Raw genomic sequence first — 26,435 nt, forward strand, 5'->3', positions numbered from 1 at the left:
AGGTGGTGGTGGTGGATTGCAGGGGTGGTGGTGGTGGTGGTGGTGGGCTGCAGAGGGTGGTGGTGTGTTGCAGGGGTAGTGGTGGTGTGTTGCAGGATAGTGGTGGGGTGCAGGGTGTGATGTAGGTGGTGTGTTGCAGGGGTGGTGGTAGTGGGTTGCAGGGTGGTGGTGGTGAGTTGAAGGGGCTGTAAGGAGTGGTAGATTGCAGAGGCGGTGGTGATGGGTTGCAGGGACCGTGGTGGTGGTGGATTGCAGAGGCGGTGGTGGTGGTGGATTGTAGGGGTGGTGGTGATGGGTTGCAGGGGGTGGTGGTGTGTTGCAGGGATGGTGGTGGTGGGTTGCAGGGTGGTGGTGATGGGGTGAAGGGTGTGATGTAGGTGGTGTGTTGCAGGGGTGGTGGTGATGGGTTGTAGGGGTGGTGGTGGTAGTATTGCTGGGCGGTGGCACTATGGTAAGGGTTGTGAGGAGGTGGCGAAATTGGGGAAATGGTGTAGGGATAGTGATGGAGGTGTTAGGGTGGTGATGATGGTAGTATGTTCCGTGGTGGGGTGACTGAGGTTAAGGAGAAAGTATTGTTGTACCACCGTATTCCCGTATCTTACATTAACATTGTATATACACTGAGTTCACTATAATCCCCATACCAAGGATTAATGTACCATTGACTGGTGGTGGACAGGTAATATGCACTCTTAATGACCTCGAGTAATCAGTAGCGTGAAATCAGGTAAACTTATCATCACGGTGGCATTTTTCCATGAGTAGACAGGTAGCATTACATCACTGGTATACAATACTGATAGGTGGTTAATTAATCATGCGTGCAAAATGCGTACAAAACATCTTTCTATCTTTATTTTGTAGACGTTTCGCCAACCAGTGGCTTTACCAATACAATAAAGGGACAAATGGAAGACTGTAGAAAAGGAGGTAATCAGTCCTTCAGCCTGATTACCTCTGATTACCCTAATGTGACATTTTATTACGGCAAAGTTTCGCTTTCCAAGAGCTTTGTCAAGCGAATACAACAGTACATGATGATGATAATATATTCGCCAGGAATGAAGTCCTAACATCGGTGTTTTCCAAATGGTGACCAGCCACTGGCTCTCGAAGGAGTGTCGGAGTTTGTGCAAGTGATGTACCGTTTACAGTCCGATGGCGGGGCCAGCCGTATCACAAGGGCACGGTGAGTCATCTTTGGGTCAAGTGGAGTACCGTTTACAGCCCTATAGCATGGGCACGGTGAACAGTACATGGACATAGAGGGTATACAGGTAACAAAGTGAGGTACCTCGAAAGAGCACAAAGACTGTGGTAGGCCTACTCACCTATGCTATTGGTGGTGATAGTAATAGTAGTAGAAGTAATAGCAGCAGCAATATTAGTAGTAGTGGTAGTAATAGTACTATATGATGACAGGGTTTGTTTCATGGAGAACTCTTGCTAATACTTCAGAGATGATGAAGCTGCTTTATTCTGTTTAATAGTATCTGAAATAGCGATTAATAATGGTTCAATGCATTTTCTTTTACGGAAATTTGGTACTTTAATCACTAGGCGAGCATCACTGAATCTCATCAAATGAGTGAAGGAGGTCCTGTGCTGTACGCATGCATCGTTCAAGTTGTTGTTTCTACCTGCACTGATGTGTTCATTAAGACGTGTTTCTAGGTTTCGTGCTGTTTCACCGGCATATACCTTGTCACAACCTCCACATGGAACTGTATAAATCCCCAAATTGACGAGTTCAAGGTTCTTCACTTTCGTCCTGGTCGGGTCGTTGATGGAGGTGCTGGTTGCGATGACGACTCTAGTGTTGTCTTGTGCGAGCACTTTGGAGACGTTCAAAGCAACCTGACAGGTGCGAAGAATTAAAATTTTGTTTAAAGTGGTGTTAGTGCGTGGAGAGTTAATTTGGTGGACTCGTCTCTTACAATCTTTGATAAAGATGGAATGACAATATAGCTCGGTGGTTTGGTGCATGTATACACATTCCTTGTCAAGAAACTCGGGGGTGAAAATCCGGTATGCTCTTAGAAAAAATCCGATGGTGATGCTTCGTTTAGTCTTAGTATCCTGACTGGAATAGAAATGTGCGAGATCATTTTACTTTGTATTCTTCCTGTGAACTCGGAATTTTAGTGTTACCTACTTCGCGAGTGAGATGGTAGAGGGTTGGTAACCTGCCACTGTACTTTCTTTACGTGTGGACTGGATGGCTGGTTCAACTACGCTGACCCATTTCAAACACTATTAAACAGAAAAAATACAGCTTTGGTATCCTTGAAGTATTAGCATTTCTTAAAACAGTAAACTCTGCTATCACATAACCAAGAGTTACCTCTGTTACTACTTCCATCACCACCAATAACATGGAGCAGTAGGCCTACTGCAGTGATTTTGTTCTTTCACCTTACATTGTTTATATACCCTCTGTCTAAGTACTGCCGCAACCACTCGCTCGCTGGCTGAACCCGTGAGATGGCAGCTCACCTTGTGTATCTGGGCGTCAGCGACCTCGAGAAGCTGCAGCGTCCCATTACACACTGCCCACCTCCCCGCTGAAGACGTCAGACTAGATGACCAGCGCTCCTCGCCTTGTCTCCCTCCCTCTGCCGGCCTACAAGTGGGCCCCTCAAGAGCTCTATACGAAGATAGCAACGTCTTCGTCCACCTCAAGACCCTCAAGTAAAGAAAGCCGTGCCTCTCCCCAACAGGCAACCTAGGACATGCCGCCATCTAGAAAAAACCCGTGCTAGGGGGCCACCCTCTGGGAAATCACCTATCATAAGCACTGTTTGTGTGCTTGACGAAGTTGCTGGAGAGGGAAACGTTGCCGCAGTAAAATGTCGCATTAGTTTCTCATGTGTCCTCTTACCTAACATACCGTCGGTAATTCTACTAACATTATTACAGCCTTGCAGAATCATGGGTAAGTAAGCCTACAGCAGTCCTCCCCCATTCTTACTGTCTAAATAAGATACAAAAACAATATTGACACCAATGAAAATAAATCATAATATTTAGCTTTGTTGGGTTATCCTACGTGGAAGCAATAAATATAAAACAACAATAAACCGAAACAAAGACACTATAAGCAACATGGAAACTATTTAACAAGAAGTTTAGCTTTCAGACTAAGGTCTTGCTGGTGCGTAGAGTTGGTCTGGAAAAGAAGTTTGGTTTCTTAGCAATGTCTTAAAGTTTCCGTCCTACTAGTAGTGTTTTTATTCTGTTGCCATTGCATATCTGTAATAATCACCTGTTTAGTAGTCATTATATAAAGTTAAAACATTTTGTTAAAGCTTATGAAAATATAACTTGACTAAAGCTTAAGTTTTTAATGCTGAGGTTTGCCATCAAGGGAAGGCACTGGTTGGCTGAGTAATGGGAGGGTTAAAGCCTGTCAAATATACCCATGGAAAATTTTGAATTTTCCCAAATTCAGCACGTTTAAATTTGAAAAAAAAAATATAATAATTATATATTAAAATGTGATGCTATGAGGATCCTTCCAGAAATTTTGAGTGAGGGGGAGGTAGAACAGCCGGGGGATTGATGCCAGGGGGGATGCCATTTTGTAATTTGTGAACAGTGGTTGTAGTGGGAAATTTTGTTATAATTCAGCATCGTCTGAGCTAAACTGGGGGGGGGGGTTCAGCTTGAATTTGTAATAGGAATCCATGTTAATGTCCCTTGCTGAAGAATTGGGATAGGAAATTGACCGGACCTCAAGAATTACGTGTGGATGGCGGAAGGGATACGACCATCACTCACAGGGAAGTACACCATTAGTCCTTGCATCTAGATCTCTAGCTGGCCAGTGTAGGGTCTAGGTGTCAGGCCGGTGTTGTGGTGTGATCCATCTACAGTAATTAAATGGTAAGTGGTAATACGAATTTCTTTTGTGTACCCAGTAAGCCATATCATATACAGTCCACAATTTTAATTTACCAGAGTAGCTGGTTTTAATATTGTAATTATTAATTTAATGTCAGGTCTAGCTTTGAGTGAGAGTGGTGAAGAAGTGAGCATCGAGGGAGTTACAGTTCGGCAACCTACTGTGATTAAGTCCCACTTATCTCACCCAAATTACTTGTACGTAATAATTTAGGTAATACCCTGTAAACCTCATGCAAGTGATTTACTCGTATAATAATTCACAATACCAGAATCATTAATCTGTACGTAAGATATTCACCACTGGTCATGGACCGGGCCTCGGGGACGTTGACCCCCGGAACACCCACTCAGGTATACTCCAGGTATACCAGATAAGAATACTTTAAGCCCTAAAACCGAGATTAAAGTAAACTCTCCGCATATATACGCTGAGAAATACACCTCTCAGGTGTATATAGGTGATGTAGGGAAACTTAACTATTTTCCTCTTTTTTCCCATCAAACTTAATTATCTCCCATTACCCAGGAGCTGTATGACCCTTTCAGATTTAGCGCTTCTCCATACATATAATAATAATGGTGTGGTGGTATTATTTTTTAAAGAGTTGTGAGAGTGAATGGTTTATGGGAGGACAGGAAGTGACGCCATACTGGAACACAGGTGTCAACACTAACATGGCTCCTACCCTCCGTAAGCTTTACTCTTTATTTTATATTATTTGTTGGATTTATTCACGAGCTCCCCTCGAGGAAGGTTCCTTGATGTTGGTGAGGGGCTCTTGATTTAGGGAATTGGATCTGTGCTCCAGTTTCCCAAATTAAGCCTGAATGCCTTCCACGTCCCCCCCCCCCCAGGCGCTGTATAATCCTCTGGGTTTAGCGCTTCCCCCTTGATTATAATAATAATGTTCACGAGCTTCAGATTGTGCCGCCTCCGACAGTACGGGTTGAGTGCTTCTTAGTACAGAAGCAGATATATGAAATTAAAAATTATGAGGACAATTAATAGAGGCTTAATAGGATCATTTATTTCCACCAGAATCATTTGTATTAGGCTGAGACACCATAATTATTTAATATTAGGCTGAGAACATTTTATTTATAAAAATAGGACAAGAATGCTGTCTCCCAGAACCTGGTTGGCAAAATTTGAGTTGGTAGCTGGTTCTAGGGGCGGTTCTTATTTTCATGGTATTACAAAAAAGTAATTTTTAAAAGATGGTAAGATTTACTCCTTTTGTAATAAAGAGTTCGGGATACATAAATACATACATTAATATAAATTAATCTTTTATATAAAAATCAACTATCTTTAGTCTAGAGGTATTTGAACTATGATATAATAATAATATGTACATGTTACTATAATAAATTATAATCAGCATTTTACTAAAATATAATTAATAACCCTACACAGGGTACAACTCTTGACACTACTGTCACTATATATATATATATCTCTATGCTAAAACAATAAATTATAAATAACATTTTTATAATAATAAATTACAATCAACTGCCTCTCACGACACGAAGTCAGTCACACGACACTGTTCAGTGTACACTACAACCAGGCCATCTTCAGTGTCCCACGACACCCTTTTCATCTCAGTGTTCCACTACGGTCCTGTGCATATCTCAGTGTTCCACTCCATCGTACGTCCCTCAGTGTCACACTACGGTCCTGGCCCAGTTCAGTGTAACACTCCAACCTTTTCTTCATGTAATGTCCCACTAAACAGCATCTGACGACTCCGGCCCACAGTTGATCAACGTAGACGGTGAGTCCACAGACATCACCGGTAGTCCAGTAAATCCTCTCCAAAGGCGGTTGACACACCGCTAGCCGAACACCATGCTGCAAGCTCACTGAATGCGGCCGTCAAGTAACTGAGGCCAACAGACTCAGTGAGCTGCGGTGAGCGGTTCTTCTAACGCCAGTAGATAGGTACGATTCGGTGGTCAGGTACCTACTGCATAGACGTGTACCCTGAGGAGTTCAGGTACTTAATGTTGAAGCCAGTAGACGTGTACCCTTCGGTGGTCAGGTACCTACTGCTTAGGTGTGTACAGCGAGGCGCTCAGGTACATAATATTTCTAAAGCCAGTAGACGTGTACCCTTCGGTGGTCAGGTACCTACTGCTTAGGTGTGTACAGCGAGGCGCTCTGGTACATACTGTTACTAAAGCCAGTAGACGTGTACCCTTCGGTGGTCAGGTACCTACTGCTTAGGTGTGTACAGCGAGGCGCTCTGGTACATACTGTTACTAAAGCCAGTAGACGTGTACCCTTCGGTGGTCAGGTACCTACTGCTTAGGTGTGTACCGTGAGGCACTCAGGCTCTTACTGCTCTAAGGCCGGCTCAGCAGCCCCCACATTGGGTTTGATGACGCACCCAGTGGTACTGCCGGCCGGCAGGTTAACTATTTAACCGCTAGTTTGGCAGGGGGCCGCAACACATGGGTAGGCGCTAAACCCGCAAGGGCCTTATAGCACCTGGGAAGGAGAGGGTAGTTCCAATTCCTTGGATCAAGCGCCCTTTTCCAGCATCAGCTCCTCTCAAGGAAGGTTCCTTGATGTTGGTGAGGGGCTCTTGATTTAGGGAATTGGATCTGTGCTCCAGTTCCCCGAATTAATCCTGAATGCTTTCCACATCCCCCCCCAGGCGCTGTATAATCCTCCGGGTTTAGCGCTTCCCCCTTGATTATAATAATAATCCAGCATCAGCTTGGTGCTGGTGAGGGGCTCTTGATCTAGGGAGTTGGGTCTGTGCTCCAGTTCCCTGAACTGAGCCTAAGTACCTTCCATTCCCCCCCACAGATGCTGTATATTTCCTACGAGTTTAGCGCTCCCCTGATAATAATAATCCAGCATCAGCTGTATGACCCTTGTGGGTTTAGCGCTTATTTATGATTATAATAATTTTCCAGTACCAAAGCACCTCCCCCACCGGCCAGGAAGGGGGGTAATGGATATATTTTGAATATTCGTCTCTCGACCTGCGGGGAGAGAGGACGCTTCTACTGGTTCTCTTGCACGCCACCTGGTGAGGAAAACATAGTATTAGCACCAAGATGGCGGACCGACTGTACCGGCGCATTAATACTGTCTGCATTCAGCTGGTTAGAGGAACTTTAAGCAACGACACGATGAACGTTCTCCTGCCAAGCATTATCAGGGACTGTTATGGCATCCCCAATGAAGAGCTGTATGGTGTGGCACTGAATGGAATGTCAAGGGTCTTCGTGAAGTTCATGAGGGCTGACTTCTACTCTACCATCGTAGATGAATTTCAAGAACGACGGATGAGCATCAATTCGGCAGTGGAAGTATGCTTGCATGATGTGTCTAAGTATTTTACTTGGGTGAAGGTAAGGAATGTACCTTTTGAGGCAACAGCATACAGCCTCCAAGATGTGTTCAGTGGTTATGGAACTGTACACTCGACGAGCATGGGAATGTGGAGGGACGGCCCTTATGAGGGGATGCCGGAAGGATCCTGCACACTGAAAATGACCCTGAGGAGACCGATACCATCATATGTTACATTGCGTAACCATAGAACACAGGTTTTTGTACACTATGCGGGGCAGAGGAAGACGTGCCGTTTATGTGACTCTTATGAGCACATGGTGGCACAATGCCCCAGGAGACAGGAGCCTAGGCGTCAGGAGACAGCTGCTGTGGATACGCCATTAGAAGCCACGGATGTTATGACGGGTGAAGTGGAAAGACGGGGTACAGGCCTATGGAGTGAGGAGGTCGACAGGGCAGAGGTGGTTTTGGAGACGTGTGTTACACTACCAGTGGAAACGGGAGGGGAGGGAATATCGCCGTCAGACAGGCCGTTAGATAATGCAGAGTCAGCTCAGGACGGGATTTTGGAGGCTGTGCTGAAGGATTTTTTGGAAGAGTCGGTGCTTGGTGTGGAAAGTGATGTGAGGTCAGGTGATGAAAAGGTGATGGATGAACAGAAGCAGGGTAAGGAAGACTTGAGTGAGGTTCGAAAGGAGAGCAATGTGGTGGTGGAGGTCCATCAAGAAGATGTGGTTGAAGAAGAAATGTATGTAGAGGGTAGCTCCCGCAAGAGATCAGCGGGGGCATCAGACATGGACGAGGTCCTCACACCAGCGCAGAGGCCTGGGAAGAAGATGTGGGCAGCTGTGGTTGCAAAGGCAAGTCAGGGAGGAGGGGGGGGGCAATGGGAAGCTAGGTGGGAAGGGACAGGGAGGGGTTGGAGGGCAGGAACGAGGGATTGATAGAGAAGAACCGAGACCTATGAAAGGAGGACCAAGTAAGCCTCAGCGGCACAGGGGTAAGCCGCCTTTCTTGTAAAATTCAGGTGTGTAACTTTCAATGTAAACGGTCTTAAAAACGAGGTCAAGAGGGTATGGTTAGAGTGGGTTTTGAGGAGATTTTGCATTGATGTCTGTTTTTTGCAGGAACATAACCATAGGTTAGGATGTGAGTTGTTGTTGAAAGGTTATAGGTTGTTTACATGTGATGCTTTGAGGTTGAAAGGAGGTGTGGCTGTGGCGGTAAAGGAGACCAGTCCTTTGCGTATCCTGGGTTGGGAGGAGGGGGGGGTGGGAGGGTTGTCAGGGTGGATGGGTTTTGGGGGGCCAGGAGGGTTAGTTTTGTAGGTGTGTACATGCCAGCAACTAGTAACACTAGAGTGAAGGTGGATTTTGTACGCGAGGTTCTGGTATACCACTTGAGAGGTTTACCTGCTTTTACGGTGATTGGTGGGGATTGGAATTGTGTCATTAGGAAGGGTGATGTGGTTCCGAGGGGGGCGGGTTGTGTTTTGGGGGTTCTGCGGGATGTTTTGCGAGATGTTGGAGCAGTAGATGTGGTGGGAAGTAGGGGATATGGAGTGGAGCACACTTTTATTCGTAGAGGATATGAGGCAAGGTTAGATAGGATTTATGTTAGGCAGGGCATAGGTGTGGAGAGGGTGAGGACTATCGATGTGGGTTTTTCTGATCATCGTGCTGTTATAGCAGATTTGAGGGTAGATGGCATAGTGAGGGTTTATGCAGGATTTTGGAAATTAAATGTGAGGCTACTTAGGGAAAAGGGTGAACCTACGGGGTTTGAAGATTGGTGGAAATCCTTGTGGGAGACTAGGAATATGGAAATGGATTTGCTGGATTGGTGGGAAATGAGGGCTAAAGTTGAAATAGGGAATTTTTTTAAAGTACGGGGAAAGGAGATGGCTAGGTGGAGCTATGGCCTACAAAATTATCTTGAGGGTCAGTTAAATGACTGTTATGCAGAGGAACGTGTGGGGCGGAGTGAGGACATGGAACGTTTGCGAAATAGGTTGGCAGAAATTTACAATGAAAAATTTGAGGCAATTCGAGTTAGGGCAGGGTTGGAGGATGTCTTAAGGGGAGATAGGCCATCGGGTTTTGTATTAAGGAGGTTTAAGGAACGGCAGGCGAAGACCACCTTGGCGTATATTGAGGCAGGTACAGGGGGGGGTGGCTTTGAGGAGGGTCAAGGCCTATCCACCACGGAAAATATTAGTTTGTATGCAGATTTTTGGTTTAGGGAGAAGTGGAGGAGGGATGGCAGGGGAGTGGGTGAGGGACGGTTTGGGGATGAAGGGTTTAATAGAGTATTAAGTGAGCAGGACAGTGACAGAATCGAGGGTAGTATTACTGTAGAGGAGGTGGAGGAGGCAGTTTTTGGGATGTGCCAGGGTAAAACCCCAGGCATAGACGGACTACCAAACGATTTTTATAGGTATCATTGGGGGAGTGTACGGCTTTGTTTGGTGGGGGTTTTGAATTGTATGTTAAGTAGTGGGAGGATGGGGAAATCACAAAGAACGGGTGTCACGGTTTTAGTGCCCAAAAAGAAGGAATGCCGAGTTTTGAATGATTACCGTGCGATTACGTTAATGTGCTCGGATTACAAGATTTTTGCTAAGGTTTTGGGCAACAGAATGAGGAAAGTGTTGGGTTTAGTGTTACATAGGGGACAGTTGGGAATTCCGGGAAGAAGGATGAGGGATGGACATGGTGTGATTAGGGATTTTCTAGAGAGATGTTCGGGAGGGGGAATACTAGGTTTAGATTGGGTGAATGCTTATGATTGCGTGGACAGAGATTTCTTAGGGGTTTGCTTAGAGAGGTTGGGATTTCGGGAGGGGGTAGTGAGGTGGGTGAACACCCTGTATGATGGGGCAGAGGTGAGGGTACAGGTCAATGGGAGGTTGGGTGAAAGTGAACCAATGGAGAGAGGTTTGAGACAGGGCTGTCCGATGTCACAGCTGCTCTTTGCGTGTGTGCAGAATCCTTTTTATGAGTCTGTTGAGAGGGTAATGAACAATCAGGAGATGGAAGGGGGGTGCAAAGGGGGCATCGTTGGGTATGTGGATGATACTACTGTTATGCTAAGGGGTATGGAGGAGTTTAGGAGGGTGGGTAGAGTGATTCAGATGTTTGGTATGAATACCGGAATGAGAGTTAATACGGTGAAATCAAGGTTACTAGAGGTCGGTAATTGGATAGGGGGGGGGCTTGGGGATAGGGTTAGGATGGACAGTGGTTGACAGAATCAAGGTATGTGGGATATGGTATTTGGCGGAAGTGCAGGCATGCAGAAGGGTAAATTCGGAGTCTGTCAAGGGTAAGGTTTTAAGTAGACTAGGAGGTTTAAGTGCGAGGGACTTAGCTTTACATCAGAGGGTAGTGGTGGTAAATTCACTTGTCTATAGCAAGGTATGGGGGGTGGCAGAGGTTTTTCCCTTAGAGGTACGAGATATTGTGGAAATTCAGAGGAGGGTGCTGAAGTTTGTGTGGGGATTTGGGAGGGCATGGTTAAGTAAGGAGGTAGTTATGACGGATGTTCGGAGAGGGGGTTTGGGTTTGTTGACTTTAGGACTGAGAGTCATGGCTGTATATATCAAGGGGAGGTATATGAGGGAAGGGGGTGTGAGGGGCGTCAAAGTAGGAAGAGTTATGGAGGAGGCACGTAAATGGTGGAGTGGGAAGGAATTGAGGGTTTGTGAAGATATGTTGAGATTTTTATTGACAGTGCAACAGGTGGATAAAATCAAAGTGAAACGGTTGGTGAGGGTAGTGAAAGGTCAAGGAATTATGCAAGGGGTAGCCGTGTATCCAACGTATGATTGGGGGGTTATTTGGAAAGATTTTAGTAAGCTTCGGATACCGGCTAGAGTAAGAGAATTAGTATATAGGTTTATCATGGGGATTCTGGCTTCCAAGGAGGTGTTACGTAGTATGGGGTTTGTGGAAGAGGCTTTTTGTCAGTTTTGTGGTGATTTGAAACGGCGTTTCATGTGGTTTTTTTTTGTACCTCCTTGGAGGGGGTGAGATCATGGATGGGTGGGGTTATCAGACTGTTGGGGGGGGGGGGGTCGTTTGTCGCTTTTAAGGGCTTTACTACTGGATGTAGGGGGAGTGCCTAGGGATGTAGGAAGGGCTATAATGTATATCATAGTGGATTATCTGGACATTTCATGGGGAATGAGGGGATTAAGGGGTGATTTGAGGATAAAAGCGTTGGCGGCCAGATTCTATAGGACGAAGTGTAGGAATAAGTTGGTTTATGGGGCGTCTTGGGAAAAAAGTTTCCCGGAAGGTTATAGGAATCTCACTGTGGGTTCCCTTGGGCGGGGTCCCTGAGGATGGACAAAGGAGTGGTCTCCTTATGGGGGGATGTAAAGGGGGGTTTTTTTGGTTTATCTGGAACTGATGTAGTGTGTAAGAGGAAGGTAGTGAGAATTAGGTATGGATGGTAAGCCATGTTCCAAGAGAATGTTTGTCATAGTGAGATATAAGTGTGGTTTCCAGGGTTACATTTCTAAGCCTGATGGTTATGTTAACTGGGTTTAAAATTTCCTTGAAAGCCAGGATACCGAGCCCTTAGGATCTCGTTTTTAAGTAATTAGATTGACACGTTGGTATCAACACAAAATTTTTCTGAGATACGTGTCAGTTCTTTTGGGACTGGCACATTACAGCAGCCTTAGTCTTATAACTACTCTAGTTTTATTTTAGTCTTGGGTTCTTTAAATAATTTACATAGCCTAGTATTGTACCGCTACTGTGGCATGTGGTGTATTATCTTGTTTTTTGAGTGTGAACTACACTATATGCAAATGTTTTGAATGTTTGTAATTCATGGTTAACATTAATATTTGATATCATATTGGTGGTGTATATACTTCTACTTAATACAGTGTATGTGTCTAGGAATGTAATGTTTCATATCTGTTTTAGTCTGTAAATTTTGTGTTTTTGTCTTGTTCATGCACTACCAACTTTTAGGTTTTGATGAGGTCAGGGTATGACCTTTCATTAGGATAATTCAATGTATGTTATTTAGAACGGGGACTGTACAAACGGGGAGAGGGGGGGGTAGAAGTGTCAGCTGTCTCTGCACTGGTAATTATGATTATTATAAAAGGAGGGTTTATAGGTTATGTATATGGTTGTGGGGTTATGTATATGGTTGTAATATGGCCTTGATATATGGTGTTCTTAAAATGTACCGGGATTGTGTACTAGACGTTTTGTAATACCTAGTAAGGTTTTTAATTTTATACTATAATCATTATTGTATTTGCTCTGTTTATAAAATTCTGTATTGTAAGGATGTGGAAGGTTGGGTTTTCAATATTCTGGTGTATGTGTTAGGTATGGTGCTCCTGTTTAGCCAAGTACTTGTGACATGGAAGTAAACTATATGTATTTTTTCTGTATACCGATCTGAGTTGTATATTAATTTAATTTACATATATGTATGTGTGTGTGTGTGTGTGTATATATATATATGTATATATATATATATGTATATGTGTATATATATGTATGTGTATGTATGTATTGTCATCAATACTAAGTACTTCTATAAAGTTACAGTGGATGTGGTTGGGTTTATTGACTAGTTTGTAATGTTGGTGTTTAATTTCATGTTCGGAGAGGTATGAAGTTCACTGTATGTACCTTTTATTTATTTTTCACTGTGGTTTGTTTTGTAAGTAATACAATGTATTATGTATATGCAGTTTTTTAAATAAAATATAAAAAAAAAATCCTGAATGCTTTCCACATCCCCCCCCAGGCGCTGTATAATCCTCCGGGTTTAGCGCTTCCCCCTTGATTATAATAATAATCCAGCATCAGCTTGGTGCTGGTGAGGGGCTCTTGATCTAGGGAGTTGGGTCTGTGCTCCAGTTCCCTGAACTGAGCCTAAGTACCTTCCATTCCCCCCCACAGATGCTGTATATTTCCTACGAGTTTAGCGCTCCCCTGATAATAATAATCCAGCATCAGCTGTATGACCCTTGTGGGTTTAGCGCTTATTTATGATTATAATAATTTTCCAGTACCAAAGCACCCCCCCCCACCGGCCAGGAAGGGGGGTAATGGATATATTTTGAACATATATATAGATGTGTATGCACGTATAGTGTTTACATACAATGTTGTATATCACGGTATATATGTATACATCTGTAGTTCATTTTAATCGTTATATTAGGTATTAAAGAACTTCATTCCTGACTGGTGGTGTACAGGTGACTGGTAGCCTCATTAATCATCGGGTATTATTATTATTATAATCAAAAAGAAGCGCTAATTATTATTATTATAATCAAAAAGAAGCGCTAAGCCACAAGGGCTATACAGCAAAGAAGCGCTAAGCCACAAGTAATCATCGTGTAGTTGATAGGTTTTGTACCTAATGAACCCACCAACACACAGGAGATATACATCAACAGGTGTACTTTTCTCAATATATTCGCTGCCTGACTACGGTGGAGTGAGGTTGTGCCCAGCACCCCTCTGCTGTTTTTCAGGCGAGCTACCACAGTACATCAACAACCATTGAGTAGTGTGGACGTGCGCTGCTCATTTTGGGATATCAAAATGGCTGAACATACAGTACGGAGAGTAAATACTATCTGCATAGAGCTGGTTCGTGGTACGTTAAGTGGAGATACGATGAACGTACTTCTCCCTAACATCATCAGGGACACATATGGTATCCCCAACGAGGAATTATATGGCGTCGCTCTTAATGGTTTGTCAAGAATCTTCGTGAAATTTCTGAGAGCCGGCTTCTACACAAGAATTGTCGAGCAGTACCAGGAACAACGCATGAGTGTGAATTCAGCGATGGATGTTGTGTTACATGATGTTTCTAAGTACTACACATGGGTGAAGGTACGGAATGTACCCTTCGAGGCTACGGCGTATGGACTACAGGAGTTTTTTCGCAGTTATGGGACAGTGCATTCTGCAACCATGGGGGTATGGAGGGATGGTCCGTATGAAGGAATGCCAGAAGGTTCTTACACCCTTAAAATGTCTTTAACAAGGCCTATACCATCCTATGTAACGATGACCGGTTGTAGAACACAGGTTTATGTGTACTATGCGGGTCAGAGAAAAACATGTCGTCTGTGCAGCTCTTATGAGCACATGGCAGCCCAGTGTCCTAGGAGGCAGGCTCCTCGAATTCTGGAAACGCCGATTGTGATTCAACAGTCGTGTGATTTGGTGCCTGGCTCTGTTGCCTCTGGAGGCCGGAGGCCAGATCTCTGGAGCAAGGAGGTCGACCGGGAGGTGGCGGAGGAGGAGACGTGTGTCACTATCCCAGGGGAGTCGGGGGAGTCGAAGGTGTTATCTGAGGAGTCTTTAGTCCAGGAAGCTTCGACTCAGGAGGGTTTACTGGCAGATGTCATCAAGGATTTTTTGGATGGGGATGAGCCCGGTGTAGAAGGTGTCCTCAGTTTATGTGAAGTTGGAGAGCTGGAGGGACAACAAATTGTGGAGAAAGACTTGAGTAAGAAAAGGCTGGAGTGTGTGGTGGCCGTGGAGGTACACCAGGAGGATTCGTCTGAGGGTGAGATGTGTGTAAGTGGAAGTTCTAGAAAAAGAACTGCGGCATCAGAGATAGACGAGGTTATTACCCCGGGGCAGAGGCCGGGGAAGAAGTCATGGGCAGCGGTTGTGGAGCCGATGCCTCATAGTGCTAGAGGTGCGCCTGAGTTGCACAGTGGGAGAGGGAGGGGGGAGGTGACTGCACAGGATAACTCGAGTGGTAAAGGAATACGTAATGTGAAAAGTGCAGCGAGTAAATCCCAGCGGCATAGGGGAAAGCCGCCACTTCTATAATTTTCAGAAGTGTCACGCTTAATGTCAATGGACTTAAGACTGAGGTTAAGAAAGTTTGGTTGGAGTGGTTTTTACGGCGGTTTGATGTAGATATTTGCTTTTTGCAAGAGCATAATCATAGGGCTGGTTGTGTGTTGCGGTTAAAAGGATATCGGATGTATGTTACCAGTGGTTTGCAATTGAAAGGTGGGGTAGCAGTGGCGATAAAGGAGACCAGCCCCTTGCGTGTCATCGGCTGGGAAGAGGGGGGGGGTGGGAGGGTCGTGAGGGTGGATGGTGTCTGGGGTGAGAGTCGAGCTAGTTTTGTAGGAGTTTACATGCCAGCAACTAGCAATACCAGGGTAAAAGTAGATTTTGTCAGAGAGGTATTGCTGTATCACTTGAGAGGTTTGCCTGCTATAACAGTAATAGGTGGTGATTGGAATTGTGTGATTAGGAGTGGTGATGTCGAACCGAGAGGGGGCGGGTTGTGTGCTGAGTGTGCTGAGGGATGTATTGCGAGATATTGGGGTTGTTGATGTGGTGGGGAGGGGGGGATACCTAGTGGAGCACACGTTTGTCCGTAGGGGATATGAAGCGCGATTGGACAGAATTTATATTAAACAGGGTATAGATGTTGTGAGGGTGCAAACCTTCGATGTGGGGTTTTCTGATCACAGAGCGGTAATAGCAGATTTGATGTGGGATGGAGTGGTGCGTATTTATTCTGGGTACTGGAAATTAAATGTAAGGCTTCTTAAGGAGGAGGAGGAGGGGCCTTTTTTCAGTGATTGGTGGTTGCCTTTTTGGGAGGCTAGGGACAGGGAGATAGATCTGTTAGATTGGTGGGAAATGCAGGCAAAACCGGGAATAGCGAATTTTTTTAAGGTTAGGGGACGGGAAGAGGCGAGGTGGCGTTTTGGGTTGCAAAATTATCTGGAGGGACAGTTGCAAGATTGTTATGTTGGGGGAGGTGGTAGGAGGGATGACATGGACAGTCTGCGGAGCAGGATCGCTGAATTACACAATGATAGGTTTGATGCAATTAGGGTTAGGGCGGGGTTAGAGGATGTATTGTGGGGTGATAAGCCGTCGGGGTTTGTTTTACGTAAATTTAGGGACCAACAGAGTGTAACCACCATTCTACAATTGGAGACAAGCCCTGGGGTGGGAGGGTATCCAGTGGGTCGAGTCCTATCCAATACTGAAAGTATGAGTCTCTATGCTGATAGTTGGTTTAGGGAGAAATGGAGTTGGAGGGAGGGGGGTTCCTGGGAGGGTATTTTTGAAGGGGGGTTCCATAGCATTTTAAGTGAGCAGGATAGAGTGGGGTTGGAGGTTGGTATAAGTGAGGTTGAGGTGGAAGAGGCAGTTTTCGGGATGAGTACCGGGAAAACACCAGGGATAGACGGTATACCAAATGATTTTTATAGAGCACATTGGGGGTGTATTAGACAGTGCTTTGTTAGGCTATTGGATCATATGTTAACTAGTGGGAAGTTGGGCACATCGCAAAGTACGGGTGTCATAGTTTTGGTGCCAAAGAAGAGGGGGGGTAGAGAGTTGAGTGCTTACCGAGCAATATCTTTGATGTGTGCAGATTACAAGGTTTTTGCGAAAATTTTGGGTAATAGACTGAAGAAGGTCATGGGGTCGGTGATACATGGGGGACAATTTGGTATCCCGGGGAGGAGTATGCGGGTAGGTCATGGACGTATTCGGGATTTCCTTGAGGGTAGTAGTAAGGGAGGTATTCTAGGTCTGGATTGGGAGAAAGCTTATGATTATGTGGATAGGGACTTTTTGTTTGAGAGTATGGTGAGAATGGGTTTTGGAGGGAGGGTGGTTGGATGGGTGAGGACATTGTATGAGAATGCATCGATGAGAGTACAGGTAAATGGTAGGTTGGGTAGTTCAGTAAGCATGGGGAGGGGTTTAAGGCAGGGGTGTCCACTCTCCCAAATACTCTTTGCATGTATGCAGAATCCTTTCTATGTTCTGGTTGATGGTGGGATGGGAAGGATGGGGGAGAGAGGTGGATTTTGTGGGAATATTGTTGGTTATGTAGATGATACAACTGTTTTACTTAATGAGATAGAAGATTTAAGTAAAGTGGGAAGGGTAATTGAGATTTTTGGGAATGCTACTGGGATGAGAGTTAATAAGCAGAAATCACGGTTGTTGGAGGTAGGCAATTGGGTAGGAGGGACCTTGGGGGAGGAGTTTGGCTGGATAACTGTAGATAGGCTAAAGATTTGTGGGATTTTGTATTTAGCAGATGTACAGGAGAGCAGGAGGGTTAATTCAGAAATGGTAATGGACAGAGCTTTGAGTAGGCTCAGGAGTCTAAGGGCCGGGGATGTAACCTTGCATCAAAGGGTTGTGGTGGTAAATACGCTGATTTATAGTAAGGTGTGGGGAGTGGCGGAAATTTACCCCTTAAGAAGTCAGGATATTATGGAATTACAAAGAAGAGCCTTAAGGTATGTGTGGGGTTTTGGGAGGGCGTGGTTGGGTAAAGATGTGGTAATGACTGCGGTAAGACAGGGAGGATTGGGATTGATGGCATTAGGGTCTAGGGTGAAGGCGCTATATGTGAAGCAGAGGTATATTCGGGCAGCGGGGGAAAGGGGTCTTCGGGTGGGGGAGGTGATGGGGGATATCCGCAAATGGTGGGGTGGCAGGGACTTAGTGGAGTGTGAAGATATGTTGCGGTTTATGTTAAAGGTACGCAATGTTAAAAAACTCAAGGTAAAACGGTTAGTGGGTGGGTCGTCGTCAGGAATCAATGCAAGGGATGGCAGTGTATCCCACATATGATTGGAGAGTGATATGGGTGGAATTTAGTAAATTAAGAATACCGGCAAGAGCGAGGGAATTAGTTTATAGATTTCTTATGGGGACGTTAGCATCGAAAGAGGTGCTAAGACGTATGGGTTTTGTGAGAGAGGCATCATGCGGGTTTTGTGGGGAAGTTGAAACGGCTTTTCATGTAGTATATTTTTGTTCTGCTTTGGAGGTGGTAAGATTGTGGTTGAAGAGGGTTTTCTTTTTATTGGGGGGGGGCAGATATCAACCCTCAGGGCTTTAATGTTAGATATGGGAGGGATACCCAAAGAGGTGGGGAGGGCTATCAGATACGTAATAGTTGATTACTTGCATGTTTCTTGGGGGATGAGGGAGGTGGAGGGAAACATTAGGATAAAAGCGTTGGCGGCGTGTTTTTATAGGACAGCATGTAGGAACAAACAATTATATGGGGGAAGGTGGGTAATTAGTTTTCCGGAGGGATATCGTGAGCTTACTGTTGAACGTCTACTCCGTTTGGTGACGGGGTGAGAGGAAAGGGGTTGGTCTCTTCAGTGGTGTGTCCTCTTGGAGTGATTGGAAGTCTGATGAGGAAGGTTGATTGGTTTGCAAGGTGGTAGATGTGGGTAAAGTTTTTTTTTGCAGGGAGCCGTCGGGGGCTCCGGGGTATGTAGACCTTTATGAATTTTGTAAAATCACAGAGTCAAAAGTAGTATGTGATTTTCTGTTTTTTCTCTTATTGTTATAAGAACCATTTTATATAGGGGGTTTATATTTATATGTATATTGTGAGGATATGTTTTATACATTCGAATCTGATGTTAGATTTATCCTTGTCATATGTCTCTTTTTTATCGTATTGAATGGGTACAAAATGACCTATGTACCAAAATATAAAAGTATTTGATGGGGTTTATATATACCCTTCATTTGACTGGAAGGTCATATTATATATTGAGTGTTAATCGGTAACATTAATTTTGTGTGTGTGTAGGTGTGTTTGTGGGAACCAATGTCTTAGGTATAGTTCTATCATTGAATGTAATATTTTTTTAGTTTATTTGGTGAAAAGTCATTTAGTGCTTTATTTCTATGTATGATCCAGTTTGTTCTGTACGAACAAATGCACATACACGTATGTGTGTATAAGCATGCGTATATGTATACATATATATATATATATATATATATATATATATGTATATGTATGTATATATATATATATATATATATATATATAAATATATATATATATATGTTTGTAGGACTCATTCCTACATGTTTTATAATGACTCCGACTGTTTGTTTGGAAGTCGGTTGGTTGGGTTATTTTAGTAGAATTTGTTATATCAATGTGTTACAATGTTTTTTTGTGTACCTGACATTGTCTGCCACTTCTGTTTTGGATGTTATGTATTTAGTTTGTCTATTTTTTTTTTTAGTGATAAGTCTTTTTTGTTTGTTTGTTTGTTCTAGTATAATCCAGTCTGTGCTGTAAGAACATATGTGCACATACATGTATGTGTATATGTGCATGTGTATGTATATACATATATACATGATTATAGGACTTATTCCTACATGTTTTATGACTCCGACGTTCTGTTTTGTAGTCGGTATGTTTTTTTTTTTTCCCGTAAACGGGTTGGGTTTCTTACGGTAGAATTTCGTTATATCAATATGTTAAAATGGTTTTTTTTTTGTTTATTGTGCGTGTACTGACATTGTCTGTCACGGTTTTGGATTTGCTAATTGTCGGCTTGTATCATGTGTATGTTGTTTTTAAATAAAATATAAAAAAAAAAAAAAACTTTTCTCAACTGCTGTATAGTCCTTGTGGCTTAGCGCTTCTTTTTTATTATAATAATTTTCTCAACTCATACATACTGAGAGTTTATTAAGTATTTTTTTGGGATTAAAGCACTGTTGTCTTGTGGTGAAACTGTTACCTGCAGTCTTAATAAGCCTCATGTGAGGTTGAAACACCAATCAACCAACTCTGAGTCGGTATTTCCTGTTGTCAATTCTACGATTATTTTTGACATAACCTGAGCAATCGACTTGCTGGAGCCATCGCCATTAATAACGAGGCTTATTCTCCTTAAACCAGACAGTGTGATCCGATGACCTTACCAGCTTAGCCTCTCATTTCACCTAGGCTGGGTTAGGTAAGGTTCGTCAGGAAACAGGTCAAGTGTTTCCTGACGTGGGTCTTAGATGATAACCGTCGTTGGGGCTTTTGGTCATTTGACCGAGGCCTTCCGCTGGCTTACCTGTCCACCCCTTTAAAAATTATGGTCCAATTTCACCTCTCGTCAAGCCTCTATATACCTCATGTGTTATTCTCCATGGGGGCAAAACGTCGTCTCTAAGAAAATGACACAACACGTACAGTGTGCCTTATTTATTAACATAGCGTCGGTAAATTCCACTATTGTGTATTTGCATTACCAACGAGGCGGAGTAGATTTAATAGCCTCATGCATGTAACTGAATACTGAACCATTATTTACCGGATATGACAGGAATTACACGGCAGAGCCGGTGACTAGCAGGGGATCAGAGACGCCATTATGCCATCCAGGATCTGTGACCCATAACAATTGAACACTCCGCTTTTTTAATAGAATACTACTACTACTACTACTACTACTACTACTACTACTACTACTACTACTACTACTACTACTACTACTACTACTAATAATAATAATAATAATAATAATAATAAATTGTGGTAGTGCATAGAAATTTGGGTAATAGAGTGAGGAGATTGAGAATACAAGTAATTACTTAGTCAGATACACTTACCTCACGTAACTATATAATACAATCTTATGTTACATTATTCAGTAGTTTCGATCATTGCAGCATTGTGGAGTGTAGTTCCTGGTGTATAATAGAAGACACCAGCTAGACTACCCAGGATGGCAAAACAAGCAATCAACATACATTGTTTTGAAGTGGTTTTTTATTTTTTGTAGGGACAATCAAGACAGAAGCTGTATGATCATTGTGGTTTTATCGCTTAGTTTTGATTGTAATATTAGTAATAATCAAGACGGAAGCCTGGCTTACCCAGGACTGGGCTGTCTGCCCGAAATGCCCCGGCATGTTAGTGGCTTTCTTTGTATTTAACAACACTATATAAAATGTAAATCACACATTGTAACATTTGCAAGGAAATAAAATTTGTATTTGTATTCAACTCATAAGACTGAGTGACTTTCATATTTGTTAAATAATGAGATTTTAATTACGCTGTAGCCTAGCCAGTGACTCCTGCTCTTGAACTTAATAAATCATGTGATTATTATTATTATAATCAAAAAGAAGCGCTAAGCCACAAGGGCTATACAGCGCTGCAGGGTAGGGAAGGAAGCAAGGGAATTGGATGGCAGAAGGGAGGGGGGATGATCAGCAGGTTACAGGAAACAGCGGGGCAGGGGATAGTACGGGGGTAGAGGGTAGCAAGAGATACAAGTAGAAAGGGCTGAAAGTATCAGAATTTGTGAAGTAAGTCAGTCGTTGTCAAAAAGTCAATGAGAGAGTCCGGATGAAAGGTGGGTCCATCAGCGAGAAGGGAAGGTAAAGAGAGAGCAGCGGGGCGAAGACGACGACAGAGGTAAATTCTGCGTGCTCGTTGATAAAGTGGGCAGTCCAACAGAATGTGGCTGACTGATAATGGAGCTTGGCAATTCTCACAGAGAGGAGCAAGACGCCTCTCCATGAGATATCCATGAGTAAGACGAGTATGGCCAATGCGAAGACGGGAGAGAGTAGTCTCCCAACCTCGACACTGGTGATAAGAAGACGGCCAGTAACCTATACTCGGTTTAATAGACTGAAGTTTGTTGCCGAGCATAGTAGACCAACGTTGTTGCCAACGGGTGTGAAGGTGGGAAGATATTACAGCAAAATAGTCCGTACATGGAATACCTCTATAAGAAACTGGTAGGTCATGTACTGCTGACCGCGCAGCAGTGTCTGCCTGTTCATTGCCCTGTACGTCAACATGACCAGGGACCCAACAAAAAACAATATCTTTATGCTTAGTAAAGATGCGGCGTAGCCAAAGTTGGATACGGAGGACTAAGGGGTGAGGTGTATCAAATTTTTGTATAGCCTGTAAAGCACTAAGGGAGTCTGAGACAACCACAAATGATGACACAGGCATAGATGCAATACGGATAAGTGCTGTAAGGATGGCATATAATTCAGCAGTAAAAATACTAGCTGAAGATAGTAAATGCCCTTGTACGACGCTGTCCGGAAACACTGCTGCGAATCCTACGCCGTCAGAAGACTTAGAGCCATCTGTGTACACAGCAGTGGCATGAGAATGGGAATGGAAGTGATCAAGAAAAAGAGAGCGGGAAGCCACCGTAGGCAGTTGAGCTTTCGAGCAAGGGAGTGAGAAAGAACAGACCCGAACAGCTGGAACTTCCCAGGGGGGTAGGGAAAAGTGAGATGCTACATGAACATATAAAGGTGGTAACTGAAGGGAAGACAAGAGTGAATGTAGGCGAAGAGAAAAGGGACGGAGCAAACAGGGGCGGCGAACGAATAAAGAATGTCTACTAATATCGGTGACGATTCTATAAATGGAAGGATTGTGTAGATCGTGAGAGCGTACATAGTAGCGAAGGCAATGGGCATCACGGCGATCAGACAAGGATGGAACATTCGCTTCTGCATAGAGGCTCTCAACAGGGGAAGAGCGAAAAGCACCAAGGCACAAACGTAAACCTTGGTGATGGATAGAGTTAAGGCTAGAGAGAGTAGCAGGAGAGGCCGCGGAATAAATCTGGTCACCATAATCGAGTTTAATAAATCATGTGAGCATTGGTAACCTGTCTGGATTATTACTGTATTGATGTAGGAGCGCTTAACCTGTAAGGGGTCAGGGAAATAAGAGCTAATCAGGATTTATCTGAGGGAGGGGTAACTCCAATTCCTTGCATCAAAAGCTCTTCATGGGCATCGGGGCATCCACCAAGATAAAGAGGATTAGGCCGCCTTTATAAATCCATTCAGCAGCAGCCAATTTGTGCCTAACTGCCTGTTACTTGGTTTTGTGTAGCCTTTGTAAACATCCGAGAAGATCACAGTGAAGAATAAGAAGTCTAAAGAGATAAAAAAAACGAAGAATATAGACTAGAGAGAGATAGGGACAGGAAGCAAAGAAGAGAGGGAGGAAGCAGGTAAAGAGAGAGAGAGAAAGAGAGAGGAGTGATAATAAGGTGTAAGCGACCTTGAAGACACACCTCCATGTTGACTGGGTTATCGACCGCCACCACAATAACATGGAGCAACACGAGCGCTGGAGCTGGGGTTTCCCACGACTCACTACACTATACCCGACCACCGCCGCCAGGCACACACGCAGGCAGGCAGACAGACAGAAAGGCAGGTAGGGAAGCACACATGCAGGCAGGCAAACAGAAAGACTGGCAGGCAGGTTGGTATGCATGTGTACAAATAGGCAGGTAAGGTGGTATGAATTATTACAAGTATACATGCAGGCTGGTTTACATGCATATAGGCATGCAAGCTGGTTTGCATGATAAAGGCAAGAAGACATGCAGGCTGGTTTGCATGATAAAGGCAAGAAGACATGCAGGCTGGTTTGCATGATAAACGCAATCAGACATGCAGGCTGGTTTGCATGATAAAGGAAAGCAGGCATGCAGGCTGGTTTGCATGATAAAGGCAAGCAGACATGCAGGCTGGTTTGCATGATAAAGGCAAGCAGACATGCAGGCTGGTTTGCATGATAAAGGCAAGCAGACATGCAGGCTGGTTTGCATGATAAAGGCAAGCAGACATGCAGGCTGGTTTGCATGATAAAGGCAAGCAGACATGCAGGCTGGTTTGCATGATAAAGGCAAGCAGACATGCAGGCTGGTTTGCATGATAAAGGCAAGCAGACATGCAGGCTGGTTTGCATGATAAAGGCAAGCAGACATGCAGGCTGGTTTGCATGATAAAGACAAGCAGACATGCAGGCTGGTTTGCATGATAAAGGCAAGCAGACATGCAGGCTGGTTTGCATGATAAAGGCAAGCAGACATGCAGGCTGGTTTGCATGATAAAGGCAAGCAGACATGCAGGCTGGTTTGCATGATAAAGACAAGCAGACATGCAGGCTGGTTTGCATGATAAAGGCAAGCAGACATGCAGGCTGGTTTGCATGATAAAGACAAGCAGACATGCAGGCTGGTTTGCATGATAAAGGCAAGCAGACATGCAGGCTGGTTTGCATGATAAAGGCAAGAAGACATGCAGGCTGGTTTGCATGATAAAGGCAAGCAGACATGCAGGCTGGTTTGCATGATAAAGGCAAGCAGACATGCAGGCTGGTTTGCATGATAAAGGCAAGCAGACATGCAGGCTGGTTTGCATGATAAACGCAAGCAGACATGCAGGCTGGTTTGCATGATAAAGACAAGCAGACATGCAGGCTGGTTTGCATGATAAAGGCAAGCAGACATGCAGGCTGGTTTGCATGATAAAGGCAAGCAGACATGCAGGCTGGTTTGCATGATAAAGGCAAGCAGACATGCAGGCTGGTTTGTATGATAAAGGCAAGCAGACATGCAGGCTGGTTTGCATGATAAAGGCAAGCAGACATGCAGGCTGGTTTGCATGATAAAGGCAAGCAGACATGCAGGCTGGTTTGCATGATAAAGGCAAGCAGACATGCAGGCTGGTTTGCATGATAAAGGCAAGCAGACATGCAGGCTGGTTTGCATGATAAAGACAAGCGGACATGCAGGCTGGTTTGCATGATAAAGGCAAGCAGACATGCAGGCTGGTTTGCATGATAAAGGCAAGCAGACATGCAGGCTGGCTTGCATGATAAAGGCAAGCAGACATGCAGGCTGGTTTGCATGATAAAGGCAAGCAGACATGCAGGCTGGTTTGCATGAAGGCAAGCAGACATGCAGGCTGGTTTGCATGATAAAGGCAAGCAGACATGCAGGCTGGTTTGCATGATAAAGGCAAGCAGACATGCAGGCTGGTTTGCATGAAGGCAAGCAGACATGCAGGCTGGTTTGCATGATAAAGGCAAGCAGACATGCAGGCTGGTTTGCATGAAGGCAAGCAGACATGCAGGCTGGTTTGCATGAAGGCAAGCAGACATGCAGGCTGGTTTGCATGATAAAGGCAAGCAGACATGCAGGCTGGTTTGCATGAAGGCAAGCAGACATGCAGGCTGGTTTGCATGAAGGCAAGCAGACATGCAGGCTGGTTTGCATGATAAAGGCAAGCAGACATGCAGGCTGGTTTGCATGATAAAGGCAAGCAGACATGCAGGCTGGTTTGCATGATAAAGGCAAGCAGACATGCAGGCTGGTTTGCATGATAAAGGCAAGCAGACATGCAGGCTGGTTTGCATGATAAAGGCAAGCAGACATGCAGGCTGGTTTGCATGATAAAGGCAAGCAGACATGCAGGCTGGTTTGCATGATAAAGGCAAGCAGACATGCAGGCTGGTTTGCATGATAAAGGCAAGCAGACATGCAGGCTGGTTTGCATGATAAAGGCAAGCAGACATGCAGGCTGGTTTGCATGATAAAGGCAAGCAGACATGCAGGCTGGTTTGCATGATAAAGGCAAGCAGACATGCAGGCTGGTTTGCATGATAAAGGCAAGCAGACATGCAGGCTGGTTTGCATGATAAAGGCAAGCAGACATGCAGGCTGGTTTGCATGATAAAGGCAAGCAGACATGCAGGCTGGTTTGCATGATAAAGGCAAGCAGACATGCAGGCTGGTTTGCATGATAAAGGCAAGCAGACATGCAGGTTGGTTTGCATGATAAAGGCAAGCAGACATGCAGGCTGGTTTGCATGATAAAGGCAAGCAGACATGCAGGCTGGTTTGCATGATAAAGGCAAGCAGACATGCAGGCTGGTTTGCATGATAAAGGCAAGCAGACATGCAGGCTGGTTTGCATGATAAAGGCAAGCAGACATGCAGGCTGGTTTGCATGATAAAGGCAAGCAGACATGCAGGCTGGTTTGCATGATAAAGGCAGGAAGACAAACAGGCTTGTGATTTATTATAGTGTACAATTTTAAAATTCTTTGGACATGTCTTGATAGTCGTTTTCTAGCTAAGAACCAGTGATCACGCCCGTGGTGGTCCACTAGGATCAACCTGGTTCACAGGTTCACCTGGATAACTGGTGGTGGTCCACTATGATCCACCTGGTCCACAGGTTTTCCTGGATAACTGGACCACCACGCCCGTGCCTGACACAGGCCACTGATGTTTGTAAAGGGCTCTTGATCTAAGAATTTTAGCCGTCCTCCCTTTCCCTGGATCAAACCTGATTACCTCCCATTCTGCAGGTGGTGCATGTTCCCATACGGGTTTAGCGGTTTCCCCCATGAGAATAATGTATTAGCAGTGACTTCATATATACGTTCTTGTGATATCCCTGTTAGAGGTTTGATCAACCAGGCTGTTATCCTCCTGTATTTCGGTCTCTAGTTGAGGCCTTCTTCAGCAGGTAAGGTACACAGGAATGAGAAACATTCATGTGCGAATTTTAATCTGTAAGTTATTTACTGT

The 26,435-nt window shown here is 44.4% G+C and overlaps 1 protein-coding gene and 1 long non-coding RNA gene across 2 annotated transcripts in view; one reads left to right on the top strand and one right to left on the bottom strand.

Annotated features, from left to right (window-relative positions):
* cic (Putative transcription factor capicua) overlaps positions 1-26,435 on the bottom strand; it is a 653,343-nt gene that overhangs the window by 511,620 nt on the left and 115,288 nt on the right. The gene's annotated exons all lie outside the window — the stretch shown is intronic.
* LOC138853280 (uncharacterized) overlaps positions 4,259-26,435 on the top strand; it is a 100,731-nt gene continuing 78,554 nt past the window's right edge. Inside the window, exon 1 of the long non-coding RNA XR_011392482.1 lies at positions 4,259-4,597. This is a non-coding gene — a long non-coding RNA (uncharacterized lncRNA). The remainder of the gene's footprint in view (positions 4,598-26,435) is intronic.

This window comes from Cherax quadricarinatus, chromosome 27 (assembly GCF_038502225.1).
Source record: "Cherax quadricarinatus isolate ZL_2023a chromosome 27, ASM3850222v1, whole genome shotgun sequence".
Taxonomy (NCBI): domain Eukaryota; kingdom Metazoa; phylum Arthropoda; class Malacostraca; order Decapoda; family Parastacidae; genus Cherax; species Cherax quadricarinatus.